The following is a 16,155-nucleotide window of genomic DNA, read 5'->3' as shown; positions in this document are numbered from 1 at the left end:
TTTGTCTGATCTACTATTGGGCATCTAGGTTGCCTCTATGTTTTTGCTATTGTAAAGAGTGCTGCAATGAACATAAGAGTGCATGTGTCTTTTTGGCATAATAATTTATATTCTTTTGGATATGTACGTAGCATTGGGTTTGCTGGGCCAAATGGTAGTTCTGTTGTAAGTTCTTTGAGAAACCTCCATATTGCTTTCCACAGTGGGTGAAGTAATTTACATTCCCACTAACAACGTATAAGCATTCCCTTTTTTGTTTTATGAGTTGGTGCTCCAGTGTCCAGTAGGTTTATATTTAGGATAGTTAAGTCTTTTTGTTGAATTGAACCCTTTATTGTAATGTAATGTCCTTCTTTGTGCTTTTTTTACTGTTAAAGTCTCTTTTATATGATGTAAGAATTGCAACCCCTGCTCCTTTTTGTTTTTCATTTGCATGATAGATCTTTCTCCAACCCTTTACTTTGAGCCCATGGGTATTGTTATATGCGGGATGGGTCTCTTGAAGGCAACAGATAGATGGGTGTTTTTTTTTTTTTTTTTTTTTAATCCAATTCAGCTCTGTGCCTTTTAAGTGGGGCATTTAAACCATTTACATTCAAGGTTAATATTGATATGTGAGGTTTTGATCCTATTGTGAAGTTGTTAGCTAGTCACTTTGTAGTTTCTATTGTGTGGTTGCTTTATAGGGTCTGTGAGCTGTGTGCTTAATTGTGTTTTTGTGGTTGGAGGTTATTTTTCTTTAATTTCCATGTTTTGAATTCCCTTAAGGATCTCTTGTAAGACTGGTCTAGTGGTAACGAATTCTCTAGCACTTGCTTGTCTGGAAAAGATTTTATTTCTTTGCTTATGAAGCTTAGTTTGGCAGGATATTAAATTCTTGGTTGGAATTACTTTAAGAATGCTGAAAATAGGCCCCCAATCTTATACAGTTTCTGCTGAGAAGTCCACTGCTAGCCTGATGGAGTTTCCTCTGACCTTTTTCTCTGACTGCCTTTAAGATTTTCTCGTTAGCATTGACCTTGAATCGTTTGGTGATTTTTTTTGTCTTGGTGATGTTTATTTTGTGTAGTATCTCACAGGTGTTCTCTGAATTTCTTGTAACTGGATGTCTACCTCTCTTGCAAGATTAGAGAAATTTTCTTGAATTATTCCCTCAAATATGTTTTCCAGGTTGTTTTCTTTTTCTCCATCTCAGGAATGCAAGCAATTAGTAGGTTTTGTTGCTTTACATAATCCCATATTTCTTAAAGACTTTGTTCCTTTTTTTGAATTCTTTTTTCTGTATTTTTATCTGACTAGATCGGTTCAAAAGATCAGTCTTCAAGCTCTGAAATTCTTTCTTCTGCTTAGTCCAGTCTATTGATAAATCTTTCCCTAATGTTTTGAAATTCCTTAAGTGAGTTTTCAATTCCAGAAGTTCTGATTGACTTCTTTTTAAGGTGTTTATTGCCTCGTTCATTTCTTAGAATGATTTACAAGTTTCTTTGTGTTGATTTTCAACCTTTTTTTGGATCCCAATGAGCTTCCTTGTAATTCATGCTTTGAATTCTTTATCCATCATTTCTGAGTTTCCATTTTGGTTAGGGACCGTTGCTGGAGAGCTAGTGTGATTATCAAGTGGTGTCACTACATTCAGGTTTTTCGTTTGGCCAGAATTCTTACACTGGTTCCTTCTCATCTGGAAACACTGGCACTTTTGATTTTTGTAATTATTTTCATGCAGGTAAGATTTTTTCCTTTTTCTTTTCCTGTCCCTGTAATGTTTTTTTTCTTTCCCTTTCCCTTCCCCAACTCCGTAGGGGATATGATTGTAGAGAATGCTGGGTAGCATCTTTTGGCTTTGCTTCTATAGCCTTATATACTTCTTTGGGCAGATTTTATATTGGGCTGTAGGTTTCGACCTACAAGCCAGTAGATGGCGCTTATGGGTAAGATCACTTAGCCAGCTGTAGCCAATGTGGCTAGCTATACACTTGATGCTTTTTTACAGGAAGAAACTCTCTGTTGCCTCAGGCATTGGGCTGATATGTGGAGTGCACAGTGGCCTGAGCTCCCTGCTCAGCCCCAGGGAAGTGGGAAGCAAGATCGGTGGGGCCAGGCCACCTACAGTCCCCTGATGGCACGCACAATCACTAACACTGAGGGAGAAGCCAGTGGGCAGCCACCAAGCACCCAGAGGTGGTCGTAGGCATGGAGCTGGGAAACCTCCTTGGCCCCAAGTTCTCTGCACAGGCAGGGGTGGAGGCCTGAACTCTTAATCCAGGCGAGTGGGTGCTCCAGGTACCTGGAGATCTGCCTGGGTGCAGAGTGCAGAGGGCTCTGCTATACCACCATCTCTACACAGGAAGGATGGGGCGTCTCAGGCTGGCAATCCAGGCAAACGGGTCCTCTGACTGCCTGAAGCTATGCCCGGGAATGGGGCAAAGAGTGCCCTGCTTTACCATGGTCTTGGCATAGGGAGAGTAGGCGGGCTCAGCCTGCTGATCCAAGTGAATGGGTGCTCCAGTTGCCTGGAGATCTGCCTGGGCTTGAAGCAGAGAAGGTCCTGCTGCACCCCGACTTTTGATTTTTAGGACTATCCACATAGCATAGATGATCCAGGCCATGATGCCTTTAGTAAGGCCAAGAGGTTACTTTTCTTTGATGTTTGCCTTTGAAGGTGTTTTTAATGTTTGAATTTACCCTTTTCCTGATGTTATTGTCCTTCTTGGGCCCTGTCTTTGTCTGATGTGTCTTACCTGACTTCAGAGGCCTAAACTTTTTTCTCAATCCTTTCTAACTCTAGGTTACTAGGATTCTTATATGCCCCAGGAGTATCTGGAAGCTTCATTACTTGCTTTTCTGCTTATTGCCTTGATTCATTTTCATTCTTTTTTTTTTTTTTTTTTTTTTTGATATGGGGTCTCATTCTGTTATCCAGGCTGTTGTGCAGTAATGTGATCACAGCTCACTGCATGCAGCCTCAACCACCCAGGGTCAGGGGATCCTCAACCTCCTGTGTAGCTGGAACTATAGGTATACATCACCACACCTGGCTACTTTTTTGTTTTTGTTTTGTTTTGTTTTGTTTGGAGAGACAGGGTTTTGTCATGTTTTTCAGGCTACTCTTGAACTCCTGGGCTCAAGTGATCTGCCTGCCTCGGCCTCCCAAAGTGCTGGGATTACAGGTATGAGTTATTGCACCTAGCCCATTTTCATTCTTTATATGAGATGTTTAAAATAGAAATGTTTTAAGATCTCTAGCCCAGCATATTCTCATATCCCAGGGAGTGGGAATCCTCTTGGAAAATTTTCAAAAGAATAATTTCTAAAGCCCACCCCACACCTACATGTCAGAATCTCTAAGGTGCAGGGCCTGTGGGTATGTTTAAAAGCCTCCTAGATAATTCTGATGCATTACAAGTTTGAGAACCACCGACATAGAAAAAGTTAATTATTTCTTCATGTAAACTTAGATAATTAAATAATAAAACCTAATGCTATTGAAGATAAGGTAACATATATTGTAAGCATGCACTAATTCTAGCTGTTAGTATTAATATTGTTATGTGCTAGGCTCCATTCTAAGTCCTTCACATATCTTGTCATTTATTATTCACAAGAATCCTATAGCTACCACTTGTATTCCCATTTTAGAGATTAGCAAATCAAAGCACAGAGAAATTAAATTATTCAAGTTTATATAGCTAGTGGGTAGCAGAATTTTTACTTGAATCCAAGTAGTCATTCTAATTCCAGAGCATGTAATCTTAACCCACCATCTTTACAGTCTTCCAGGTAATTCACAGAGTTAATTTTATTGATTCCCAAACGGTTTGTAACATTACAGAATGTAGCAAGAAAAATATATTTGGATAAATTATGTATGTATGTTGATTTCATGTAGGTATTGAGGAAGCAGAATAACAAAGTAGAAATCGCCTCAGTTTAGTCAGATAGACTTAGGCATTAATCTCTCCTCAACTGCTTGTTACTATGTAGCTATGAGAAAGTAAATTATCACAGAGCTTTTATTCTTTTGTTGGTAAAGGAGGATAATTATTTTTACTTCATGGGGTTTTTGAAGAAATAACATAAAATATAACCTGTAATATATTGCTTTGCATGCAGTAGATGGCTAGTATCAGAACTTAAGGAATCCTCTAAGGAAGTTATGTTGGCTTCTCAGCAGGAGATTGTAGTAAGCCTTAGTCTAGGACGTTGTTGATGGAACAGCTGATGGGTACTGGTTGATGGTGCTGGTGGGGGCCAATGCTGACTGTCAGTGTTGAGAATCTACCAAGTGCCAAGCATCGTCCTAGGCTCTGGAGATAAAACAGTGAGTGAGACATAGTCTTACTGCTTTCAAGAAGCTTGCAGTTCACTTATCTATATAATCAGACAGATATATATGCAATTACTTTCTTTGCTAGATGCTAGGACACATAGGAGGGGGTTACTCAGCCAAACCATTGCAGATGAGGAATGACTTTCTAGAGGGAAGAGGATGAGAATGTGAGGGATTAGATTAGTAAGTCCAGATAGGAGGAAAAGTAAAGGTTGGCAGAAATTTGTCATTACTATAAAGGTGTTCCATTCATCCAACATTTACGAAAATATCAGAGATCTTAGGAAACTTTTATCAGTTCACTGTTAGAATATTAAGAGCCTACTTTTAGGTTTAGTCTTTACTAAAGCAGACAGTTTTTCAAAGTAAAATAAAAATGGCACTATTTATATGTAATACTGAATTTTCTGTCAAATAGCACTTTTTGGAGTCTACGTGCTTGTTATTTGGTAGTATTGTCACATTAGGTTATACATCAGAGGAAGAGAGAAGAAGAGAAACAGAGGAACAGTAACCTTCAGAGGATGGAAATGATGATTTGTATGTGGGGTGAATTTCATCATGCACTGTGTCTGCTATTTGCACATTTCCCTTTTCCTATCATTCTTTTTCACGTATGATGAAAAATAATTTGTTACATAGTTACCATAGTACATAGTTTTAATTTGACACCATTTGTTGCTCTTGTATGGGTTTGATGGTTGAGATTTCTTTCCATCTTTCTCTAATGCTCCCAATAAAATAGCATATTAAAAATGCAAGGGAAAGACCATTTCTTTTGGCAAAACTGGGAAAAGTGAAAGGGAATGAATAAAAAATTTCTTGGAAGGGGAGGAATGTGAGTCTAGGGGAAGGAAGATGATGTTGTAACCGATAAAATGATATTGGGGATTACAGGAAAGTGAATGAAATTCGTCTTGAAAAATACCCCCAAAGCAGAGGCAGTAGTTCTGCATGTTTTGGTAACCTGATGAGTGTGACTTGATGTAAGAGTACACTTTTGATCTCCTACTTATATATCTATATGACACCTACCTATAAGTACTGTAGTTTTTTATATGTACTATAGTCCTGCTCAAGACATGAGCAGTCTCTGACTAGAACTGGGGAAAGTGGAGCAGCAGTTAGTGTGGGTATTTGGAAACATTGGAAAACAGTTGTTAGGGGACTTAAGCTCTTAATCCCTGAGGATTTAGCAGAGGCTAGAAAAAGGAAGGGAAAAATGAAATCAAGTTAGTAAAAAATTGATTCTGAAAATAATACTTTGGAAAGTTTACAAAATGAGGTTGAAATTGTGAACATAGACATGTTTACTGTGATGACAAATCTTAGTATACTAGGAGTAGCCAAAACCTTGAATGGAGAGATGCAGTTTTAGACACCACCCCTCAAAAACAGAGTTTAGAATACTGTCCTACAAACTTACCATCAAATACTTGTTTGCATCTTTATGGTATGAAGTTGGGGAGGATGGTAGAAATGTTGAATATAAAAGCGTGTTGCTCCAATGACTGTGGTGTTGGGGTATGTTGAATTTCAGGGCCCTTTGAGAGAGAGGTATTCATGCCTCATTGGGGTTTAAATTTTAGCAGACTCTTCACTATCTTTGGGCACTTTTTTCTAAGAGTTTGTTGTTATTGTTTTGGCAGGTACAAAAATGCTTCTTGAAACTGAAAGTTATGATCTCTCCACCTCAACTTCTCCTGGTTTCTTTTTACCTCTATCCATTTTCTCTCTTTTTCACTTGTTCTTCCAGCTGTAACTGTCTCCCTCTTTAAATATTGCAGTGCTTCCATAGGAATCCATTCTGTTCTCTTTCTGCACACGTTTTGTTGGTCATCTCATATACTGCACTATCATCAATGTGTTAGTGATTCCGGAATCCTTTATATTCTACCTCTTTGAAAGCCATCTGAACATATCTTCTTGGGTGCCCTGTTGCCACCTCATGATTAATGTGTATGCAACTGAGTTCATCAGCGTCTCCCTCAGACATCTGTTATCTCCCATAAACTCAGGCCTGGCTAAATGGCATTAATGAGTCCCCCATGCCAGGAACCTTGGTGTTCATAGGAGCTTATTTGGAGAATATAAACAAAGTTTTATGCTTCATCATAGTACCTGTATTGTATTTAATACCAAAAACAAAAACAAAACAAAAAAAAAAAACTGGAGCCAATCTGAAGTCCTAATCACTGCATTTCTTAAAAACTGTGATACACACACATGCACACACACAAATATTTTACAGACAGTGAAATCTCTGTGGAATATTTAATGACATGAGAAGGGACATACGTAAACTTAGTGAAAAAAAGATGCTCTTAAGCAATATATTCACTATGATTCCATAATTATTAAAATAAAACTATATATATAGATATTTATAGAAAGAATGCATATGCAGATATTCACTTTAATTCTAGATAGTACAGCTGTGGGTGATTTTAATTTTATTTTTATTTACCTGTATTTTCCAACGTTGTGTAGTAAAAATGAATTACTTTTGTAATTCACACAAGCGGACAATTTGGCCTCCCTTTTTTACTCCCAACACTTGTTGAAGTAGTTTAATCTTCATCACTCCAACTATTGCTGCTTAGTTCAACTACTCATTATATCCGGATGAGACACAGCACCCTGTTGACTTTGCTGCTCAGCTACCGAGCTCCCTTCCTGAAAATCCTAGTTGATGCAGTTCTTCACTTGTATAACTGTTCCAATTAGGTGGCTGTATATTAAATCTCAAAAACCATCAAGAACAGAGGAAATTGTGAATGTTGTTCCTTGTAACTAGTTTACCATCTGGTCTGAAGACCTTCAGCTGATGGAATTCTGCCAACTCAAGATTTAATTTAATATATTCGCCTACCTTAACCAAGTCACTTTTAACCAGAGCATGGATAGTTATGCAGATTTGGGGTGAGGAGAGGTGAAGGAAGGGAGGGAGAGAAAATGTGATTTGAACTCAGGCCTTTACAAATCTATGCTCATTCCTTCTGTTCTTCCTCTACAAACTGCCATACTTTGTTCTTGCTGGGTGTATGTTCCCTCCTCCTATATTCAATAGACAGTTCATTGTTTTTTTTGAGCATTTAGCCAGTAAGAACAAATAGGCAGATAATGAAAATCCATCCATTTTAGTGCCAGTTATTCTATCAGCAGATCCTATTAGGAGTATTTATTGAAGCATGTCATGCTAATAGTCCCAGAGTATAATTATACTTGCAGATTTTTCTTGCTTTCAGAGAGTTTGTAATATGTTCCAGATGGTTAAATAGGAAAGAGCAGACAATTTATACTGTCTTTTCACTTATGATTAAAAATTTGATGTTACTTACTACTTATGTTACCATTATTGCTTTGTTGGATTTTTACATGAGAGGAATTTAAACAAAATGTGTGATTTTTAGAACTCTTCTGCTATAGTCAACAATTAACAGGACTTGTCATAGATTCTTTCACCTTGTTGTTTAATTGCTTCTATTTAGGCATCATTAAAATGATATAATTTTGTCTTAAGTAGTAATTCTTTTATGCATGTAGCCTTTATTCTTGGAAAGTATTCACTTGGGTTTGTTTTAGACTTAAAATTAAATGGTGAATCTTCTTGTGAAAGCTTACATGAAACTGAAAAAGAGTAATTTTCCAAACTGTTGAAGATTCCTTGACCTTTTCCCACAAACTATCAATAATATGGCCTTAGATTCAAAATTAGTGACTCTACTACCAATAGTAGGAGTGATGATTTCTCATCGATTCATTCATACTCTCTTGACTACCCTTATCTGACTAATCAACTACTTATTTTGAAAGGCAGCTTACCAAACATTGTGAATATAACCTGTGAACTCAGTTTAGAACAGTTAATGGATCAAAGGGGTCCAGACCCAGAACCCTTGGCTTCATTATGACCTTGAGTTAACCAATAAACTGACTGGTTGGTTAACTTGGAGAAATATGTTATTTTTCAGTAAGAGATAGAATACTCAAGGTGTAATCATTTGGTCGGGGCAGGGGGACAGATTGGTTTTGATCCTTAGACTACCATTCTCTGTCCTTGAAGTTCTCTTCCAGACTTCTTACAAACAAGAAAACAAGCCAAATATTATAAAAATAATTATAGAATTACAAAGATAATTATAAACTTATATTTTTGGTGATAAATAATAGAGATTATTCCCAAAGGGTTTTTTGAGGGAGATAAAGGGAGTAGTTTGATCCAGCAAGATTTACTTCCTATAAATTGCCTTTAAGAATCTTTGTTCTTTTTCAGATTTTCTTGTTCTTCTTTAACCTGCCACATCCTACCTCTTCCTGACTTTCTCTCCCCAAAACAGCCTACCCTCTCAGCCTTTTCAGACTCCTCAGTCCTTCCTCTTACTGTACAGAATTCTTTCCAGGCCGGGTGCGGTGCACCTGTAATCCCAGCACTTTGGGAGGCCAAGGTGCGCAGATCACCTGAGGTCAGGAGTTCAAGACCAGCGTAAACATGGAGAAACCCCATCTCTACTAAAAATACAAAATTGGCTGGGCATGGTGGTGCATGCCTGTAATCCCAGCTACTCGGGAGACTGAAGCAGGAGAATTGCTTGAACCTAGGAGGTGGAGGTTGCAGTGAGCCGAGATTGCGCCATTGCTCTCCAGCCTGGGCAACAAGAGTGAAACTCCGTCTCAAGAAAACAAAAAAAAATTCTTTCCAGTTTTTCCAGGTAAAATTCTTATCCCTTCTACAAAATTTAAATTCCTTATCAGCAAGATCAAAGCCCAAACTAGGACTAAGAAAAGCATGCCTTTGGGGAGACTCAGTTCATCTTGCAATAATAAACTGGCAATAATTTCAGATTTCTATTTTCATGACTATTGCCAAATTTTATATAATTTGGTTTGTTCAGCTTTTACAGCGAACCTCATGTTCAAATTATTATTAACTATTCAATATTGGCTGGGCGCGGTGGCTCACGCCTGTAATCCCAACACTTTGGGAGGCCAAGGCGGATGGACCACCTGAGGTCAGGAGTTCGAGACCAGCCTGACCAACATGGAGAAACCCCGTCTCTACTAAAAATACAAAAATTAGCCAGGCGTGGTGGTGCATGCCTGTAATCTCAGCTACTTGGGAAGGCTGAGGCAGGAGAATCGCCTGAACCTGGGAGGCGGAGGTTTTGGTGAGCCAAGATCGCACCATTGTACTCCAGCCTGGGCAACAAGAGCGAAACTCTGTCTCAAAAACAAAACAAAACAAAATTATTCAATGTTATGAGTCTTTCTGGGCATATGCAATACAATATAGGCAAATTTAATTCTTATTTTTGTTGTGTGTTTTTAAAGTGTTCTGTATTTTCACTTGTGCACATGTATAAAAATTTGATTTTATACAGATGTCTTAAGATGGGATTAATTTTTTAAAGAATGATTCACAGAATTTCATTGAATGGAATATTGTAGCTTTATATATAAAGGATGGAATTTGACTTATAAAAGTTTAGGATATGCAGGACCTTTCTACACTATTTAAGTAAGAATTGCGTGTATGTGATGAAATTTAAGCTAATTAGGGAAAATATCTTTCTGGGTTAGTGGTAAGAGATAATAACAGGATATTTGAAAAGAAATGCTACTTTGAATTTATGATACCATGTTTCTTCTTGTTAACTAAGCTAGAAATTTTTCCTTATTCCTTCTTTGGAGTATCCCAGCCCTCTTATCTACCCTGCTTTCGTCATGGGAAGAGTTGTTAACTGTGATTCTCATAATCTTGTGTGGTATGTGGGGGGTGGGGAGGAGTTCCCTTATTCACCTGGCCCTTTTCCTGGAATATGGCATGTGAAATGCCTTGTCTTGTTGAAACATTTAGAAAATTACAGTAATGGCACTTCAGTCCTCATCTTTCCTGAGGCTTCCTTTGTCCCCTTAATATATATCTGGTATATTTTAAATCTCTTGATTTTTTTTGTTTTTCCTTTGAACACTTGAACCATGGCACTTCAGTGTTTAACTGAACATTGATATTATCTAGAATTTTTTGTGTATGTGTATGTTCAGGCAGCTTTCTTTCTTTTTTTCTTTTCTGAGATGGAGTTTTGCTCCATCTCAAGGCTGGAGTACAGTGGTGCGATCTTGGCTCACTGCAACCTCCACCTCCTGGGTTCAAGTGATTCTTCTGCCTCAGCTTCCTGAGTAGCTGGGATTACAGGCGCCTGCCACCACGCCCAGCTAATTATTTGTATTTTTAGTAGAGACAGGGTTTCACCATGTTGACCAGGCTGGTCTCGAACTCCAGACCTCAGGTGATCCACCCGCCTCGGCCTCCCAAAGTCCTGGGATTACAGGCATGAGCTACTACGCCCAGCCATTCAGGCAGCTTTCTAAGCAGAGCTCATGAATTTGAATCCCCTGTCTAATTTGTACCTAATCTCTGTCTTTCTGTATCCTAGAAAGGATTAGGTCTAATTTGTACCTAATATCTGTCTTTCTGTAGCCTAGGAGGCTTTGTTAGGAATCGGTATATGCCTTTGTCTCATTTCCCCAAACCTAATGTTTGACCTTATACTGTTAGCTGACTGTCAAGTTCTGTTCACAGAGTGACACCTCTGGTCCCCTTGTGTTTTGACATGTTAACTGTGTGAGAGAAAAATGCTCAGACACTCCTGGGAAATCAGGCTGCATCCACTTACATATCCAGCAAAATAGATGATGAACATAGGAGAAGGAGAACCATACAGCAGTTTGGTTTAATGCACACTGACCTCCAATATAGCCAGTTAGTATATAGGAATTTGGCCTAAATAAGAACTGTTGGGTTTTTTTTTCCCCCTTCTGAGGAGGAGCAGTTGTAGCCACAATGGTAAAAAATAGTTTATCCTCATATACCACTGTTTCTCAACAACACCACTGTTGACTTTGGGGTCAGATAATTCTTTGTTGTGGGGACTGTACTATATGCATTGTAAGATGTTCAGCAGCATCTATTATCTACCTAGTAGACATCTGTAGCACTCTCCACCCTGAGTTGTGATAACAAAAAATGCCTCCAAACATTACAAGTGTTTCCTGGGAGGTAAGACAGCCCCAGTTAATAACTACCGCCCTATACTTATGATTGTATCTTTGTACTTTTGATTATATGGTGAAGACAAATTCTTAGAAGGTAGATTGTGCATTGTAATTATTTTGGTAACTCCAGAAGGATATACCAATTTCTATTTCAAAAACAATATAAGACATTGTATATTTCCCTAGACCCTTACCAATGCTGGATTTTGTCAGTTTTTTTTAGTCCTTTGCCGTTTTGATAGATGAGTAATTATATTGCCATAATTTTAATTCAAATAGTTATTAATAAAGTTGGATATATTTGAATTTTTATTGTCCATTTGCAGATCATCTTTTGTGCATTGCTTGCTTTTGCCCTTTGCTCATTTTTCTGGGGATATTAATTTGGTCATTTGTGGTTTCTCCTAGTAGGTTGAATTTATTGAGGTGTCACATAGATACTCAATAGATTTTTAAGTTGAATGTAGATACTCAATAGATTTTTCTTTCTCTAAAGAAAGAGGGTATGTATGTGTTGCATGTGTTTGTGCCTGACCATGTGTACACATGTACATATGTTCATGTGTATATATATATTCATGGGCACAGAAGAGCAGAGGGCCAGAGTCTGAACTGTATGTCCACATTTACCAGGTATTACAAGGATATTGAGAAGAAGTGGAGGACAACCAGTATACTTTTCTTAGAATATATCTGAAAGGTCAAAGAGAAAAGGGACTTTTAATTTGATAGGAAGTTCACCTCAAATCTCCCTAGCTAAATTCTGTAAGGTCAAACAAGTGATGAATATTCAAAGGACCAAAAGAAGTTAGAGGTAGAAATTCAGAGAAGTGATATAGTAAGGGTATGAGAATGGGAGGCTTAAATTTCATAGCATTGTCTAAGTAATGTGGTATGTGGGAGAGCTAAGTATAGATTGGTGAGAGAGCCCAGCTTATATGGATTACCTATGGAATTTTTTTACTTTCTCATTTTTATCAGGGGATTTATCTTCTTCACTGTTCTTGGATATCATCTAATTTTCTTTTTCTGGGCTCCAGATCTCTGTCTTTGTCTTTGAAAGGATCTTTGCCCTCTTCTTTCAGAGCACATACAAAGATAGTAATAAATATATATCTAGGGCAAAAGTTCTCATCATATGGTCTGCACACCCCTCGGAGGGTCTGTATTAGGCTGCTTGGGCTGCCATAGCAGAATACCACAGACTGGGTAGTTTAAACAACAGAAATTTATTTTCTCACAGTTCTGGAAACTGAAAGACCAAGATCAAGATACCATCAGGGTTGGTTTCTGGTGAGGCCTCTCTGTATTTGGCTGCCATCTTCTTGTGTCCCTACATTACCTTTCCTCTGTGCCTGTGCACTCCTGGTGTCTCTTTCTCCTCTTATAAGGACACCAGTCTTATTGGACTGGGGCTCCACCCTTAGGACTTCATTTAACCTTAGTTACCTCCTTACTAGGCCTATCTCCAAGTACAGTCACTCCAGGGGTTAGGACTTCAACATATGAACTTGAGAGGGGGACACAATTCAGTCTATAACAGAGCCCCTAAGACCTTTTCATGGAGTCCACAACATCAAAATTGTTTTATTAATAATATTAAGATGTTGTGTTCCTTTTCTATTGTTTAGACATTCTCACCAATAGTGCAAAAGTAATGGAGGGTAAAATTGATGCCTTCTCATAAACTGAGGCTGTAGTACCCAATTGTATTCTTGGTTATTATTTTCTTTGTTACTACATAATTGCAGTAAAGAAAAAAAATGGGTTATTAAAGGGCTATTCTCAGTTTTAATTTACAATACAATAAATATTGGTAACTCATATTAATTAAACATCTTTGAGTCCTTGATAATTTTTAAAAGTATAAAGGGATCCGTAAACCAAAAACATTTAAGAACTGATGATCTATGGGAAAGAAGGGGCTATTAATCAAGTAAATTTTTCTATTTTCTATTCTTGATTCATAAGGCAAATAGTTCTGTCGTAATCAGAGATAATAAGCTTTTATTTTTAGAAAGTAGACAGATTACATTTCTGTATTTTAATAAAAGCAAAAAGTTTTGAATGTCTGCATATTCAATTTTCAGTAGATTCTCTGCCCCTGTTCTTTCTGCCTATCAACCCTGCTTCCCCCACCAGCTTTGGTCCTTGCTTCTGGTGAGAAGAGGCAAGGTAGTTTTTCTTAAGTCTGGTCCATTGCTTGTTGTTCAAATGCTACTGTTTTGTTGATGAATGGCAGATACAATTCCTTTCTTAGGGAAGTTGCTGCTAAATGGTGAAACAACATATACCGATGCAAGATATTACTCTACATATTAATATAGAATATTTTGAACAGAATATTTTCCAGGAAGTAAAATGACATTTCTTATAAATGGGTATTGAGCAGACTCTTGGGGTGGATGCATGAATTGACAGAGAAGAGAGGAGGAGGAGAAAGAGTATGTGTAGAGAAGGGTTTGACAAACTTTTACTGTAAAGGACCAGATATTAAATGCTGTAGACATTGCCAACCATACGGGAGCTACTGGACTCAGCTGGTGTAGTGTGAAAGCAGCCATAGACAATAAGTCATAAACAAATGAGTGTGAGTGTATTCCAACAAAACTTTGTTTATGGACATTGAAATTGAATTTCATGTAATTGTGTTGTGTCATGAAATATTATTCTTCTTTTGATTTTTTTCAACCATTTAAGAAATGTAAAAACTGGCCAGATGTGGTGGTACACACCTGTAATCCCCATTACTCAGGAGGCTGAGGCACGAGAATTGCTTGAACCCTTGAGGTGAGAGTAGCAGTGAGCCAAGATCGCACCACTGCACTCCACTCCAGCCTGGGTGACAGAGCGAGACTCTGTCTCACCAAAAAAAGAAAAAAAAAAAAAAAGTGAAAACCATTCTTAGCTCACAGGCCGTACAGAAACAGGTGGTGAACCTGATTTAGCCTGAGAACCATAGTTTGCTGACCCTGGTATAGAAGATTAAGAAGATTAGCAATTCTAAGAACCAAGAACCAAATGAGAGATGAGTGCCATTTGTGTCTGAAGGCTAGAAGATGCCTGCCATATTGATATCAGACAAGGTTGAAAGAAAGGTGAGAATGTGTTCATGGCCACATGAACTAGGCATTTAAAAATTTTGTTGCTCTTTTCAGGGAACTAACTTTTGCTTTGTTAATTTTTTCTACTGTTTTATTTCTTTCACTGATGTCTGCATTTAGATTATCTTCTTTCTTTTACTTCCTTTGGGTTTACTTTGCTCTTTTCTTCCTAGCTTCTTAAGATAGAACCTTGAAATCTATTTCCCTCTAAAGGAGACATTTAAAGCTATAAAATCTTCTTCCTCCCCTCTAAACACTGCCTTCTCTGTGTTCTCCAGATGTTTATATGTATTTTTATTTACACTTTTCATTACATTCCATTTGAAATAATTCAGTGTTTTCTGGGTTGTTTTTTTCCTCCATGGGTTATTTAGAAGTGTGTTGGCTTTAAACATTTGAAGTTTTGGAGTTTTTCTAAACACTTACTGGTTTTTAATTTATTTCAGTTATGTACAAACAACACACTCTGAGAAGTTTAATCCTTTTAAATTTATTTTGATTTATCAGCATAAGTCATATCAGTCTTGGTGAAATTACATGTACTCAAAAAGAATGTATTCTATAGTTGTTGGGTATAGTGTTCTAAAAATGCCACTTAGGTCGAGGTGGCTGATCAGATCTACCATGTCTTTATTGATTTTTGTTTTAGAGGGGTCTGGTTCTTCTATCAAATGCTAAGAGAGGGACATTAAAATCTTCAGCTGTAGCATGTGTATGTTTTTCTCTAATTTAGTCACTTTTTCCTCATGTATGTTTAAGCTCTGTCATTGCCGGTTGTGATAATGGGAGACCTTGAATGCAAGGTAGCAAGAGTGGGAATTCTTTATGGAAAGGCACTGTTGGGTGGTGACTAGGAGTGTGACATTGTGACATGGGATGTGGGGACTTGTTCAGCAGGATATACTGCATAGGCAGACCAGGAATAGTAGTTAGACATGCTGCTAAAGTGCTTCAGACTTGGATTGCTAACAGTATGGAGTATAATGATTTAAAAATAATGAATGTGCTGCTGTTCTGATAAACACTGGAGAGAAAGAATCAGCAGGAGATTTTAATGGATTGAATATAGGAAAAGCAAGGAGAGCTGACTGAAGCAGTTCTAAGGACCAAGAGAGCTGGGAAAGTGGTGGTATGGTTGCTGGTGATAGCAGTGTATTTAGCAGTGACTTTAAGTGGTAGAGATGAGGATTTTCTTTTTGACCTAATAAATTTTGGATGTTACCTGGATATCTAAATATAGGCATCATTTTGTTAATAGTGAGAATTTCAAGATTGGTAAAAGAGGATAAGAGTTTCTACTGGGTTTTCATTGCATGCATACTATGAAATAATTGATTTCTGAATAATTGTGGGGTTAAGATTTTATATGTGGTCTTAGCTCAGATATTCCCCTAATGTATAAACTCTTCTTAATCACTCTTCTAAAGTATCTCTCCTAGTCAGTCTCTACTTCATTATTCTGTTTTCTTTTCCTCCTACTAGAATGTAAGCTAAAGGAGAGTGGGGCCTTCAACTCTTTTGTTCACTGCTATATCCCTAGCACTTGGTACAAGATAAATAAGCCTATCACATATTAGGCTTTTAATATTTGAGAATTGAATGACTGCCTGTTAGAAAAGAGAAAATATGTATACTGAGTAAAAGAAATAAAAACACATGTTTTATAAT

At 37.6% G+C, this 16,155-nt stretch overlaps 1 protein-coding gene across 6 annotated transcripts in view; it reads left to right on the top strand.

Moving 5' to 3' along the window:
- NCOA1 (nuclear receptor coactivator 1) overlaps positions 1 to 16,155 on the top strand; it is a 278,197-nt gene that overhangs the window by 111,847 nt on the left and 150,195 nt on the right. The window contains exon 2 of one of the 6 annotated variants that reach the window (XM_077960058.1): positions 3,101 to 3,167. The exons of the other annotated variants lie outside the window; for them this stretch is intronic. The gene's annotated coding sequence lies outside the window, so the exon portion shown is untranslated. The remainder of the gene's footprint in view (positions 1 to 3,100; positions 3,168 to 16,155) is intronic. 6 annotated transcript variants of the gene reach the window in all.

Source organism: Macaca mulatta, chromosome 13, assembly GCF_049350105.2.
Source record: "Macaca mulatta isolate MMU2019108-1 chromosome 13, T2T-MMU8v2.0, whole genome shotgun sequence".
NCBI lineage: Eukaryota > Metazoa > Chordata > Mammalia > Primates > Cercopithecidae > Macaca > Macaca mulatta.
The sequence above is the reverse complement of the archived record's forward strand: the minus strand, read 5'-3'. Positions and strand labels throughout refer to the sequence as shown.